Source organism: Prionailurus viverrinus, chromosome B2 (assembly GCF_022837055.1).
Source record: "Prionailurus viverrinus isolate Anna chromosome B2, UM_Priviv_1.0, whole genome shotgun sequence".
Classification (NCBI taxonomy): Eukaryota; Metazoa; Chordata; class Mammalia; order Carnivora; family Felidae; genus Prionailurus; species Prionailurus viverrinus.
The window spans coordinates 3,078,534-3,093,373 of NC_062565.1; the positions used below are offsets into that span (position 1 = coordinate 3,078,534).

The following is a 14,840-nucleotide window of genomic DNA, read 5'->3' on the forward strand; positions in this document are numbered from 1 at the left end:
CGAGCCAGCCAGGAGTCGAACCTAGAATCTTCTGATCCGTAGTCAGACGCGTTATCCATTGCGCCACTGGCCCCCTCGGCTGCCTTGTGTCGATTATCCATCATTCATCGGAATCGTCAAGACGCAGTTGCTCCGTGATGCGGGCAGAAGTGAGTTGAAGAAAGACCTGTGGACTCCGGCAAAGCTGACTGATGGGGTCTTTGTGGTTAGCTTGTATAAGTTACATCCTCTGTAAATAGTTGCATGTATGAAAGGGTTTTCCGCCTCGAAGCATCACGTATGTGACAGGATGACTGGTGTTTGCATTTTTCCATCTATGTGCTTGCCTGTTTCTACTCGTGAATGTTCCGTCAGTTTACGCAGCTGGTTCATGGCTCCGTCAGCCATCTCGTTTTGTTTACGTGCTTAACACCGATGCTATGTGTGGCTCAGTCATAGTGAGCCCTATGATGTAAAATTTTGATATCGTGACAAAGAAAGTGGAATAAAATACCTTATTTGAGTGATGAATCATATGTTTCCACCTCACTCTCTGAAGACCTGTAACTCAAGACGGAGAGATACTTGCAGACTCTATGCTGAGAACAGACGTTCAGAAACACCCACCCTCCCCAATTAGGCCAAAGGCCGGCAAGAATTCAACAAAGGTAAGTGTTTTCAGAACCAGATTCACATAGAAGCTTCGACGTTTGGGTTTACAGCTATAAAGTGAAAGAATACCGTTACATAAAACAGCTAGGTATATTAAAGGGCTCGATACAGGCGAAATAGACACGTGGAAATACCAAAGTATTTCTAAGTGAGGGTGGTGCTCTCCCCTGAGAGCCAGAAGCATGGGCGCCGGGGTCTCAGGGTGCCTTTATGCAGACTCCTGGCCCACTGGGTTCATTGCCTTGGCCCAGTTGTGACTTTCTCTTTGCTTCGATTTCCTCGTTTCTATACGATGTTTTAGAGAGCAGTTGACACACACTCATGGATATTTCTTTTTTTAAATTTTTTATTATTTTTACATTCTTTTTTAAATTCACATCCAAATTAGTTAGCATCTAGTGTAACAGTGATTTCAGGAGTAGATGCCTTAGTGCCCCTTCCCCATTTAGCCCATCCCCCCTCCCATAACCCCTCCCGGAACCCTCAGTTTGTTCTCCATATTTAGGAGTCTCTTCTGTTTAGTCCCCCTCCCTGTTTCTATATTATTTTTGTTTCCCTTCCCTTATTTCATCTGTTCTGTCTCTTAAAGTTCTCATAGCAGTGAAGTCATCTGATTTTTGTCTTTCTCTGACTGACTAATTTCACTTAGTGTAATACCCTCCGGTTCCATCCACGTAGTTGCAAATCTCATGGCTATTTCTGATCCTAGAGCTTTGTGTTTCCCACCAGCCTGCGTTAGGTCCGGCCCCTTCCCTCCACTACCTTCCCCTTCCCTCCCCTCCCCTTCCGTTTTTTCAAATACCAGAGAACTCTTTAAGGAAGTTTACCTACATTTCTATTGTCAGCACAAGGACTTTTATTCAAGAGTTTTAAAAACAAAATCTCCTGTTTGTCTTTGCCCCTGGGGTCTGCCTTCGGATTTCCCAATCTCACTACAAAGCAAGCGGCTTTTCTGAGCGCTAAACCTCAGGCTTCACTTCCTGGGTCCGTGGAAGCGGTGCCCGCTCCCAGGGAGAGATTCATGGGTGCGCGGCTCGGATGAGGACAAGGACCCTAAGGGTCCCAAACACCCGAGTGGTGCCTAAGCCAAGGTGGGGGGACCAGCACAGCCCTCTGGATGAGTGGTGCCTAAGCCAAGGTGGGGGGACCAACACAGCCCTCTGGATAGGTAGGACGAGGACAAGGACCCTAAGGGTCCCAAACACCGGAGTAGCTCCCCACTCCCCCCCTAAGGGTCCCAAACACTGGAGTAGCTCCCCACTCCCCTCCTACTTCTCAGTTCGTGGAATAAGATGAGAAGCTGAGAAGACTGTGCTTTGTGAGAATTTCATCCTAGAACTTGGACAGAAAAAGCACCGCAGAGCGCTGTGAGCAGGATTTGAACCTGCGCGGGAGACCCCATTGGATTTCGAGTCCAACGCCTTAACCACTCGGCCATCACAGCCTGGCACACAGGCCTTTGTCTACAAAGAAACACACGTTCGTGCAAGGCCCTGACTGCTGCAGTCTGGTTGCTTCTGCGCCTTTGGCCTATTTACTTTGAGTGGACGCGACAGGAAACCATGCCCAAGCCCCTGCATCAGGCGTCTCCACTCAGCACCCCCTGCCGCCTTCACCTCACCCCCATCCTGCCAGGCCCCAGGCTGCAAAATCTCACCTCTTGGAGAGGAGGCGATCTTCCAGCATCGCAAGAATCCTTGATTTTCAGACTTTTTCTACAGTCTTCATGGATTGCCTGGTTGGATTCATAGTTGGTAGGAAATGAATTAGGGAGCTGTATTATTCGTGCCCAACCTCCTATTTAATCGTGCTCTCTACAGAATATACTCTGCCTTGTTGCCCCGGAGGGCAATCTGACAGGATCTTCCCAACACGTCAAACGCCCATACCCTCGGGTCCAGCATTTCCACAAATATACCCCGTAGACTTGCACACATGACAGACCATATTGTGCTGAAGTTTATTCTCTGTGGCATTAATTGTAATAACAAGATTGGGAAAAACCTAATTATTCAGAATTATTTATTTGGATAAAGTATGGCCTAACTCCACAGTGGAGTGCTATGCATATTTCGAAGAAAACGAGAAGGGCCGTTATGTACAAACACGTATTTTAACATAAAAGCGATGGTCAGAGCAATCTGCATCCAGTGTTACCATTGGAAATCTATTTGTGTTAGATCATACATAGATTTTACACGACACATCCCTCAAGGATAATGAGTGGACCCAGGACAACAGTAGTCATTTGAGGGGCTCATGGGCAGGAGGCAGGAGGTGCCCACAGGCCACTTTAGGCTTTGACGCACCTACTAAAAAAAATGAAAAGCTCAAGAAAACACTACGAATGAGGAGGTGGGGGACAGAATTGTTTTTCCCAGGGGCCTCCTCTGGAAGGGTGAGTGGGCCTTCCCTTCTGGAACTCAGCGATCGAGGGCTCTGAGGGAGACCTCACCCGGAGCACCAGAGGGAGCCAATCGCCATTCCGAGTGGGTTGAGGAGGCTGGGGCCACAGGAAGAGGGCTCTGGAAAGTGTCCTAGGGGCACAGACACCTGGAGTGCACACCCTGGTTTCCAGGCCCGCTGGGGAGTGGTCTTGATTTGCTCTAGGTGTTCCGGGAGAAGTGGAGAAGGCCTGTCTCCACGGTGCAACCTTGGACTATTTTGTCCCAATTCACAGAGTTCAAGTAGCTTAAACTTCCTCCTTTGGGTCTGGGAGTACAATTTCGAATATCTGTAGGGTGCGTGTGCGTGTGTGTGTGTGTGTGTGTGTGTGTGTGTGTGTGTGCGTGTATTTTATTTTTGCAGAGAAAGGAGTATTTTCTGTCTGGGCCTGCATGTAGTTCTCCTTACAGCGTAATTTCCAGGAGTGGTTTTCACTGGGAAATCCTCTCGTGGCAAAGAGCACTGAGTGGAGGAACTGTGTAGTGGCAATCTCCAGTCTCTGTCCCCAGCTTTGCCATTTAACCAGTTCACAGCTCTGCAACAGACCCAGGACCCACCCAAGGCTGGCCACGGGGCAGTTTCATTGGTTTAATTTTCAGGGCCTTTGGCAGAACCCTTTGGAGGCTCAAGTTGTCTTGGGACGAACACGGTGGAATCCATCCACACGTTCAAGTGTCTTTTGAAATGTCTGTGGTTCTTTCTCAGCTAGATCTTGATTTTCCCCTAGTCCTACTCTGCCAAGGAATTCAGATGTCCCTGCAGAAAAAAATGGAGAAAGGAGGCTGTTTGTTAAAAAGGACCCATCCACAAGCTGTCACTGCTTACTAACCCTTCCTTCCTGTCTCCTCCCCGGGAGTTTAATTTCCAAATTTCTCAGACTCTCGGTGTCGCTGGGAACCTGCCGTGTTCTTGTCCAACTCAACGTCCCCCAGGAGATGTTCATTCTCTCTCGTCCAGGACTGACTCCCCAGCCCAGGGCCCTGAGAAGCTGAGCGGGTGTAGACGCTGCTGAACTGGGAAACAGTTGGAAGAGAACGTACTGGTAAATTATCATAATTTTCCTTAAAGCATCTTTGATTTTAAAGTTTGCCAGAGTCCTGCTCAGTCAACTTCCTTTCTCAGTTTCAGGAAGAAGGGGGAGAAGGAAAGAAATCTTAGAAGATGGCTCCTTTGATGCCTCTGAAGGTCCTCAGCTGACAGCCGAGACCACTGTGGGACGGCGACTTCCTCTCAAGATGTTTTGGTAACTCGTTTCAGCGTCAGTTTTAGTGTCACGGTTCAGTATCACTTCTTTGGATGATGTAGGAAGAAAGATGTTTTTCACAAGAGAAAGGAAAGAAAACTGAGGCGGCCAGGAGTGGACGGTGACCCTAGCCCGACCTGTGACCCTCGTGTCACTGGCCACCGTGCCCAGGAGGCTCGCATCAACTTACTCTGCACCAAACCTATTTGAAGTCAGAAAAGGAAGTGGGTGTTCGGGGGATTGCTGTGGACTATGCGTGTTCCTCCCAAATTGGTGCCTTGAACCCTAATCCCCAATAGGGTGATGGTACCTGGGGGTGGGGCCTTGGGAGGTGATGGGGTCACGAGGGTGGGGCCCTCAAGAATGGGAATAGGTGCTTATAAAAGAGACCCGGGAGAGTTCGCTCACCCATTCCTTCAGGTGTAGACACAGAGAAAGACTGCCCTCTATGAGCCAGGAAGCCAGGAAGAAAACTTCACCAGATTCAGAATCTGCTCCTGCCTTGAGCTGGGACTTCCCAGCTTCCAGAACTTCGAGAGATACATGCTTGTCGTTTAAGCCACCCAGTCTATGGTGCCTCTGTTACAGCAGCCCGAGTGGACTACGACTGGGTTGGAGACACAAAGGAGGCCCACAAGACCGAGCCAGTTCTGGAAAGGCACACCCGTTCGCCTTGTGGTCAGTTTGCAAAATATACATTTGCCTCAAATGTCCATGTGTCAAACAAGAATCAGCTTTCAACTTTAGGGCATGGTCATGTGGGTGAAGGTCTCCGTGCCTAACTTAGGCCGTGGGATCGGAGTGTTGATATGCCCTGAGGTGGGGTAGATAGGGGTGCTGCTGGCTGAGCCAGCGGAAAGTCCACTGCTTCCGGCGGGTTCGACGGTTAGGCATAGAGAACACAGCACCAGCCCTGCCCGCGGCTGCACACTAGGTGCCCGCGTTAAATTTCTCCACGGATGAAATGGCGTCTGGAATCACACGCACAATGGGAACAACCCCTCGACGACACTGACAGCAGCCTCTGTCACCCTGCACGAGCGACCTCTCTTCTACGACAGATACAGATACAGATACAGATACAATCACAGAATAGCGAGACGGAGGGAGTCTCTACCCTGTCGCTTTCTAGTCCCCGATGTTGGCACTAACCTCTGTGATCCCTGCTGTTGCTTCACTGTTGTCATCGTTAGAGGAGTTTCTAGTGGCTTCCACTTGGCCTTTTCTGCCATCGTAGCATTCACTCCGTGAGCCATGGAAGTAATATTGAAGTTACCGTCTGGAATTAGGGAAATGGGTTCAGGGAAGGTTTCGGGACCCACCATGCCCACAGCGAGACAGATGGGAAGCAAGGCTTCACTGAGTCCCTGTCTTGCTCGGCGGGCAGCCGTGATGCTTTGTATCTCTAGGAATCAATGCCAGCCCGGAGCCATTTTCTAGCAATCCCCAAAATTCCACTTCCTCTTCCCTAACGCACAGTCACTTTGCTAAGTGGACACAGGTCCTTTTAGGAAAGGCTCGGAGGAAGAACAGGAGTGTACATTTTTGTCTATGTGCCAGGGGTGTTTCTCAAGGGACACTGGACTTCTCTGCCTTCAAAACCGGCTCCCGTCTGGGAGCTCATACAAACCAAGTCCAAGGTCTACGTGCGTGCGGGACTGCTTTCTGGGGGGACCTCTAGGCCCGTAGATGGCCTTTCCTCTGTGCACACTTGGAGAGAGATTTCCGGTGTGTCTTTGTCTTCAAGCAAGGACACCAGTCCAGTTGGATGAGGACCCCACCCTATGACCTCACTTAACCGTATTTACCGCCTTAAAGTGCCTGCTTCCAAACACAGTCACATAAGGGGTTCGGGCTAGAACATGTGGATTTTCAGGAGACACCACCGAGTTCGTGACAACACCCATCCAGTCTTTGGCAGTTTATTGCCAACATTTGGCCCCTGTCACCCTGGGCTCCAGTCATCTCTGTTACGTGTGGGGATTCCAGGTCAGGGTCAGCAAGGCCCCCCTGTCATCTCTGGCCTCTGAGGAAAAGCCACCCGAGAACAACTCAAGGATCCTGAGGCGCTCCTCCTGAACTTACTTCTCACAACCGGGGTGAAAGTTCGCTCCTCCCGGAGAAGCCCATGACAAATTCCTTCTAGAATTTCAATCTTCTTAGGCCTTGGGTTTGCTCTCCATACACGGAGGAAATACTGATGTTTCAATTTCATTCTGTTGGTTCACCCTAACTTCGGGTCCATACATTAATCACGTATGAATTATAATGTTTTAATTAATGAAACTTTGGGGCTGCTCCCAGGCCCTTGAGTTAAAACACTGAATTGGATACCTGTGCCAAGTAAGACTGTGTCGGTGAGCTTGTGTGATGCAGCTTTATTTTCCTGCCGCCTTGATCCTGTCCACTCGAGAGCCATTCCCATTCAAAACTGCCAGGGTCCTGTCAATATAAACTGGGAAAATCATGCAGTTATTTTGATGTGTGCCACACCTCCTCATGGGTCACACTTTGTACTTGACCCTCTGGGGTGTCAGAAAAGGAGAGAGGTGGTCGTGACAGATCCGGGAGAGTATCAGCCGAGCTTAGCAAGACAAGGAGCTCAGAGAGGCCATTACAAATACCTCAGACAAGAGGACACTGACCTTCTTCAGGTTGGGATAGGAAGCTTCTACCAGTTACTAGGGGATTGTAATCTGGAAGTGGGGAACAACGTCCCTAAATATGGTTGAGAGATGTGATGGTTCCCCCTTCTAAGCTTATTCCATTCCAGAAAAAAAAAATCAAGTCTTCAATATTTCTAATTTTTAGCAAAATCTCTGACTCAAACACAGACCCACGTATCACTAAATTATTATGCAATTTACTCCTTGCCTTTTTCACTATCCTACCCTTACCCATTCCCCAAGACAGACATTTACCTTTTACCTAAGTCGGTTCATTTGTATTTGAGTCCGTTCAGCTTTTAACAATGAATTTAGAAAGATTTGTTCTCAGGCTGAGAACATGGTCTCATCAAGAGCAACCGTGGCATTACATTTTGTGGCCAAATATCGCCCATTTGGTTGGCATAATAGCGTGCGTCCAGTTCAACTGTGATACAGCGTGAGACCCAAGGGCGAGATGACATAACCTAGAGACGCTTGTCTCTACCAGCTGTAAGTTTGGGCAAGAGACAGTACAACAAAGATATCGTGACTCTATGATTCTGTAAAGAAGACTTATTATGGACTCCGAGTTCCTTGAGGACAAAGACTTCTTGCATTTGCATTCCGCGCCTAGGATGGAGTTCCCTAAACATTTCACCTCCTTTGTGGGTCCCAGAAGCCTGGTAGCGGGGTGAAGCCACACGACTACTTCTACTCAACTCACCTGCAAAGGAAGAGGCTGGGGCAGAAAGCGTCCGTGGCTTCTGACCATCTCCTGTGCTCAGGCCGCTCAATCCTGGTTCCCAGAGTCACTTTCTGTCACCAAGAGAGGAATCCCCATTGCAGGGACAGAGAAACAGGTGTAGACAGCATGGGGTAGTCTTGAAATCAAATTCTCCAGTTGTAATCATTTCTTAATAGGTGGAAGTCAGATCATTATGCTGTACATCTTAAATTCATACGGTGCTGTATGCCAATTCTATGTCAAAACTAGGAACAGTTTTTAAAAAATAACAACTTATTAATTTACCCCCCCCCCCCCCGCCCCCGAATTCTCCAGGATGATGCAAGAATTGGGGTCCTGGGTGAAGCCTTTGTTTGGTTATGGCGGTTTTCTTTTTTCATAAATAAAAAGAAGAGGCAGAAATGCACCATAACAACAAACATTTCCTGGACGGGCCCATGCAGGCAAAAAAAAAAAAAAAATCTTAATTATGTGCAGTCAGAGGTACAAACACGTGAGCCAACCCACAGCCGTTTCCGTAGTGTAGTGGTTATCACGTTCGCCTCACACGCGAAAGGTCCCCGGTTCGAAACCGGGCGGAAACATCTGTTTTCTCAAAATACGCTGGACTTGACTTCGGGGATTTCAACTTCCTTATATTTCACAAACAACATAAAAAACAAAGGGTCGCCCCTGCCGCCCGCTCCCCTCTGCGGCCCGGGGGTGAGCACCCCCGGAAAGCGGGCAAGAAGGGGCCGAGTCTGGGTGTCCAAGGTCGTGCGCCCCCCCCACCGCCGCGCGCGCCCCGAGCTGCACCTGCTGCAGACCTGGCGGCCGGTTCTCTCCCCGGGAGCCCTCTCGGAGCCCAAGGGCGCTCTGCCGCGCTCAGAGTATTTGTCCCGTCCCTTCTCAGCACCGCGGAGTTGAGTGTGCCCGCGAGGCCAGCTTTAGAGGGCCGACCCAGGACAGAGCCGTGCCAGGTGGAAACGAAGAAACATAAACGTGAAATACAAGCTGAATACTTCCAACACATTACCATAAAAATATGAAAAACAAGTGTTTATTTGAAATTATATTATTCTATTTGCTGCTCTGTTACCTGAATACTGTTATTTAATCAAAACAATGGGACCAGTTAAAAGTGGCAATTGGTAGTTAACAGCAGGACTTAACAAATACACATGTGAGAAAATATAACAATAATTTTATAATGTTTCTGTCCTCTGATAGAGAAACGTAAGCTTCTTATTGGGTATTTAAGTTGTGTAGACAATGTTATTGTGTATGCATAAGATACATACGTGTAATATTTTTAAAAAAGATGATTACAATAGGACAAATTAAGCAGATGATCTATGTTTAATAAAAACTAACAACATGTTTTTTTTTTCCTGTCCCATAATTCTGTAGGTTATTTTTACTCTTTGTTTCCTGTTCCAATAATACTTCACTGAACTGCCTGCAGCCTTTAGGACATTCTTCTCTTCTTTGATGTAGTGGTGAAGACCGGTTAAAGAAAAATCACTTTGACGTGCAGCTCTGTTCTTCTCAAGCCCACATTACACTGTCCTTTGTGTCAGTTCAGTGTGAAGACATCCAACTAAATATCCGCTCGATAAAACCGAGCCTGGAATCCTTGGGATTCTACTGAATACCAATCACAGGTTCCTGGACAGGTGGGAATTCCTTTCCAGCTCTCCAAAAGCGTCCGCCTACTTTACAGCTTGTTTGCGTTGACCTGCTGGTTCTCATCAGGTTTTTCACATCTATCATATCATATCATGTCATATCATCTCCACGTCAAAAATTTCTACACAGCCAAAAAATCTCATTGTTTCTGCAAATTCTGAGAAACTGAAAAGTGGGCAAAACCCTGACGGATGAAGGCTTCACTATCATAGTGAATAAACCACGCCCCTGTGAACAGGAGACATGGTGTACGGGCTGCGAGGGACATTTAGCAGGTATCATCTTTTTGTTGTTTAACTTTTTTAATGTTTATTTGTTTTTGAGAGAGAGAGAGAGAGAAAGAGAGAGAGAGAGAGAGAGAGAGAGAGAGAGAGACAGAGCATGAGTGGGGGAGGGGCAGAGAGAGAGGGAGACCCAGAATGTGAAGCAGGCACCAGGCTCCGAGCTGTCAGCACAGAGCTGGACGTGGGGCTCGAACTCACAAACCGAGAGATCATGACCAAAGCCGAAGTCGGACGCCTAACCCACTGAGCCCCCCAGGCGCCCCTCATCTTTTCGTTTTCTTAAAATTTTTACAACTTTAAGAGACAGAGTGGATGAAGGGCAGAGAGAGCGGGAGAGACAGAATTCCAGGTAGGCTCCGTGCTATCAGCGCGGAGCCTGCTGGCAGGACTTGAACTCAGGAACCGTGAGATCATGACCTGAGCCAAAACCAAGACTGAGCCACCCAGATGTTCCCTTTTCATTTTCTTTGGTAAGAAACTTGTTGGCTGAATTTTGCCAAAATTTACATTTGTGCTGTCAGCTGAATATGCAGATCAATGAACGAAGCCTAATTTTTATTTGGGCAACAGATCATGAGGTTACAAGTGATGTGGGCCATTCTGACTAGTGGATCCAATAACTGGGTATCTTTGATAGGACGGGGACGAGGAACTATTTTCACACACAAAAAATTACCGAGACCGGGAGGGAAAAATCGTATTTCATTCAAGGAGAAACACATAAGCCAAGAGCCGCATCTCTGAGCGTCTTGGCTTCGTTTAGCGATCATCTGGGAGGATGAAAATTATTTACTGGTTGTGATCGTTAATTTTTATGTTTCAACTTGAATGGGCCATGGTGCCCACGTATTTGGTCAAACATTATTCTGGTTGTTTCTGTGCTTTTGGATGGGGTTTACATGTAAACTGGTGGGCTTTGAGTAAAGCAGATTGCCCTCTATAATGCAAGGGAGTTTTGTAAAATCAAGTGAAGTCTTGAGTAGAGACCAGGGCTGATCTCCAGTGGACGAGAGGGAGTTTTGACACCACAGTGCCTTCGGATTTCATCTGCAACATCAGAACTTCCCGGTTTGCCAGCAGATGCCTTTGGGCTCCAACTGTAACCCCTTCCTGGGTCTCTGGTCTGCCAGCTCCCCTATCAGATTTTGGACCCTCTCAGCTGCCACAATCACGTGAGCCAGTTCCTTACAATGAATCTCTTTCTGTATACGTAAACATCCTCCTGGGTCTGTTTTTCTGGAGAAACCTGACCAGCATCCCAGTCGGTATTTTAAAGTATTGAACTTTGCAGGAGTCAGTAAACGGCACCTGCTGCAGGTTCCACAGCGGCGTTCTGATCCAAGTGGTCTTTGGAGAGGTGGTCGTGCTCCCCCTGTCCACACAAATAAGGGGTGTCTTTAACAGCACAGGACAGTTCACAGTCAAAGGTGCCAGTCAAGGAGCAGCAGCGTCTCTGGTGTTGGCGGGCGGAGGGGGGTGGTGGTGAGCAGGAACCTCTGTCCCCTCCTTCGGCGGTTGGAAGTCGCTACCCTTCCCTGGTGGTCTCCGTGGAAGGCAGCTTGGGAAGGGGGTCCGTGGGATATTCGTATTCCCAAAGGGACATAAGAGCTAGAAAATCTAAGGCACATTGATGGAGAGGAGGAAAAGACTAAGGGATTATTGCAGTTCATAATAATAACGTCAATCTCTGCTCCAGAAAGCTTATGTTTGCTATCACAGGATATACACAAACACATGTAAGTCCATGTAGGATAATAGAGGCATAATACATGTATAGTGTAAATAAATAGTAATATGCTATGTTATGAATTACATATAAGTATCTTATTGTAGTCTATTCATAGCAATCATAATATAAAAGTTAATCAGAGTTTCTGGGAAGAAGATGTACTTATCTCTGTCCTGTAGTTGCTAAGTGTAACCAACCCCCCTGGACATTATGCATAAAATAAACCTAAGAACCTGAAAAGTGGAGAAAGGAAGGAGACTGGCTAGGGACCCTGGGGCCAGAAGAATGACACGATGGCAGGCTCCCTATTTTTGTCTCATGCATCCTAGACTTGGAGCTAAATAAACCGGAAGCCTGAAATACCAGTGGGCACATACAGAAAATTCTAAGGAAATCTGCCCTCTCCAGCCAAAAGACCGTCAAAGGGACGGCCTAGCAAGACAAAACACTTGTAGACAATAACTGCTGACCTCTAGCCACGCACCACATTCCACTGTAGCCTTACCAGTGCCTGGGGCAGCAAAGGCCAAGCAGGAAGCCAGGACTTGTACCCCCCACCCAGCAGTGTCTCTCCCTCTCCCTGCCTGCTGGGGTGGTGATAGAGGAACCCCGTGAAGAACGGGACTTTCATCATTGCCCAGTGGTAACTGGGTCCTGCCTCCATCCATCTCTGGGCCAGTGGAGACCGCATGGGAGCCAGAATTCTCACCACCTGCCAGCAGAAACAAGACGCTCCCTACCTCTGGTGTCAGTGGAGGCTGAGTGGGGGACCCTGGACTTCTGGATTGCCTGGCTGGCAGTAATGAACAGATGTCCCCCCCCCCCCACACCTCCCTTGGGGGAAGAGAAAGCCAACTAAAACAGAGTTTGAATAAGAGCCAGAGTCTCACAACACAAAGCACATTAGGTCCAGACGTTAGTTGAAAAATCACTTGTCAACCCAAAAGCTGGAAAAATCTCCAACTGTGTTAAAGAAGACATTCAGCAGAGCGAGTCCAATAACAAGATGTAAGGGATTCGGGGTTATCCGACAAGAGATTTTAAAGCAGCCACCTGACCATGCCTCAGTGAACAATTATGAACATGACGGAAACAAACGAAAAGTGGAGAGCTTCAGGGGAAAAAAAATGAAAGGAGTACAAAATGAAAATTGTAGACTCGAAAAACTCAGTGACCAAAATAAAGATCTCAGAGCCTGGGCTCAACAGCAGCACGCAAGGGACAGAGGAAAGAATGTGTGAACTGGAAGACAGAACAACAGAAATGACCCTTACCGCAGCCCCCGCCAACGAATACGCCATAAATCGCTAGCGGGAATGTAATTCGGCCACCCTGGAAATACACTGGCAAATCTTTAGAAACTAAACACAAAATCACCATGCGACCAACAATGGCTCTCCTTGCATTCATGCTAGAGAAATGGGAGACTTATGTCCACACCAATAACTGTAGAGGGGAGGTAAAGCAATTTTCCCTCTACCCTTCTAGATTCTTGGCTGAGACCTCCCTGCAATAAAGGACAAATTAGCAAGAGAGAAAGAATAGAAGTTTACAATACGTACGTCTTCTGTATACGTGGTAGTGACACAGTTTTCCCGGGTGTCTCCCATGTGCGCAAGAGGTATATATGTTATCAAACTTCTGTTTCTTTTACTTCCGTCAGTCTGTCTTGTATAATGGGCGGTGGGAGGGTCTCAGCCAAGAACTGAAAAGACCAGAGGGAAAATTATTTTTTCTCTCCTTCGACTGTATGTGAATGTTCACACCAACTTTATTCATGATAGCCAAAACCCAGAAAAAACCCAGATGCCCTTCAAGGAGTGAATGATGAACCATCTATACAATGACTCAGCAATAAAAGGGAATCAACTACTGATACCTGGAAGAATCTGCAGTGAATGCAGGATGAATTTGCAGTGAATTTTGGAGTGAAAAAAAATTCCCAAAGGCTGTATACTATATGCTTCCATTTATAGAACATGCTTGAAACGGTAAAACTATAGAAATGGGGACTAGATCAGTGGTTGCCAGTGGTTAAGGAGGGAACACGGGTAGGAAGGAAGTGGATGTGGTTCTAGAAGGGCAATCTGAGGAATCCTTGGGCCGTTGAAATGTTCTGGATCTTGACTGTTTGAATGTCAACATGCCGCGTGTAATATTGTTTTGCAAGATGTTACCATTGGGAAAAACGGTAAAGGGCACCTGGGAACACTCTGTGTTATTTCTTACAACCGTATATGAATCCACATTGATCTCAAAAATAAAAAAAAAATTAATTAAAAAACAAGTATTTAACACTTTCAGCTCTCCAAACATTTTTATACTGTTTCACTTGCTCTCAGCCTTTGTTAAGTGTTTTTTCTTCTGCTCATCTGCTTGCTGTTGCCAAGTGAGCTCTCTTCCTCCAGGATATCATCTGGTTGCTTCCTGGGTAAAACCTTCACGATAACCAGAATCTGATGTGCAGCAATTTTCACAACCGCGTCCACGTCCGGTCCCACCTTTACTCTTGATAACCTCCTATGAACTCCTCCCCCCATCCGTCTGCACTCGACGGGGCTGACGTGGAACCTGACCGCTCTGTCTTCATTCACAACCAACCTGTGAGTCCTCCTTCCCTCCGCTCAAAGTCGCTACGCTTTGTAGTGTTAGGTCATGTTGCTGATGGCATTTTTCACATCTGGGTACCAGGAATAAGCAACCAATAAACAGAACATGAGTACTCGTTTGCTGTCCCGAAATGATCATTTCAGAGACAGGTTTCTTTGACTTACTGCTCAAGATGCCTTCACCCGACTTTTGTGCGAGCTTTGGGTGGACGCTGGGAGATTGCATGGCACTTCCAACTTCTGTTAGGAATGCCTTAAGGTCTCCCTGTCTCCGTGGCCTCAGAGAGATTAGTGCACAGGAGAGAATCCTAATGCGAGTCGCCAATTTATATAAATCATACCAGATTTGTTTACTTTTCTTATTTTTCTCATGTTCCTTAGAGGTCAATGCTCACATTTGTGGGAATTTAGGCTAAGCCATGCGAAAAACCCTGTGAAGACGTACTAGAAATCTTGCCTAAAACTAATGTGAATATGTGTTCCATTTCCTTCCTTGAGGTTGAAAGAAGAAATTGGCCATTCGTTGTCCCATTTGCAAAAACTGGTTGAACAGCACCTTATTGTAGGTACAGTGGGTGCTCTGATGGTGGTAAAAGGAAGCAAGAAAAGTCAAGGAGATGAGGTAGAAATAGAATGGTAACGCAGCTGACGGCGCAGAGCCTGAAGCAGGGCTCGAACCCACAAGCCACGAGATCATGACTTGAGCCAAAATCAAGAGTCGGATGCTTAACCGACTGGGCCACCCAGGCGCCCCTCAACTTGTTCTGATGCCCGCATTCAGACTCCACTGGCCTCCGCAATTTATTAGTGGTTACAGA

The 14,840-nt window shown here is 47.3% G+C and overlaps 3 non-coding genes across 3 annotated transcripts; 1 reads left to right on the top strand and 2 right to left on the bottom strand.

The window, feature by feature from the left end:
• On the bottom strand, positions 1–73 carry TRNAR-ACG (transfer RNA arginine (anticodon ACG)). Its single transcript has one exon. It is a non-coding gene; the product is annotated as a tRNA-Arg (tRNA).
• Positions 74–2,014: 1,941 nt separating this feature from the next.
• TRNAS-CGA (transfer RNA serine (anticodon CGA)) lies at positions 2,015–2,095 on the bottom strand. The gene has a single exon. It is a non-coding gene; the product is annotated as a tRNA-Ser (tRNA).
• A 6,148-nt stretch (positions 2,096–8,243) lies between these two features.
• Positions 8,244–8,316, top strand: TRNAV-CAC (transfer RNA valine (anticodon CAC)). The gene has a single exon. It is a non-coding gene; the product is annotated as a tRNA-Val (tRNA).
• The last annotated feature ends 6,524 nt before the right edge of the window (positions 8,317–14,840 follow it).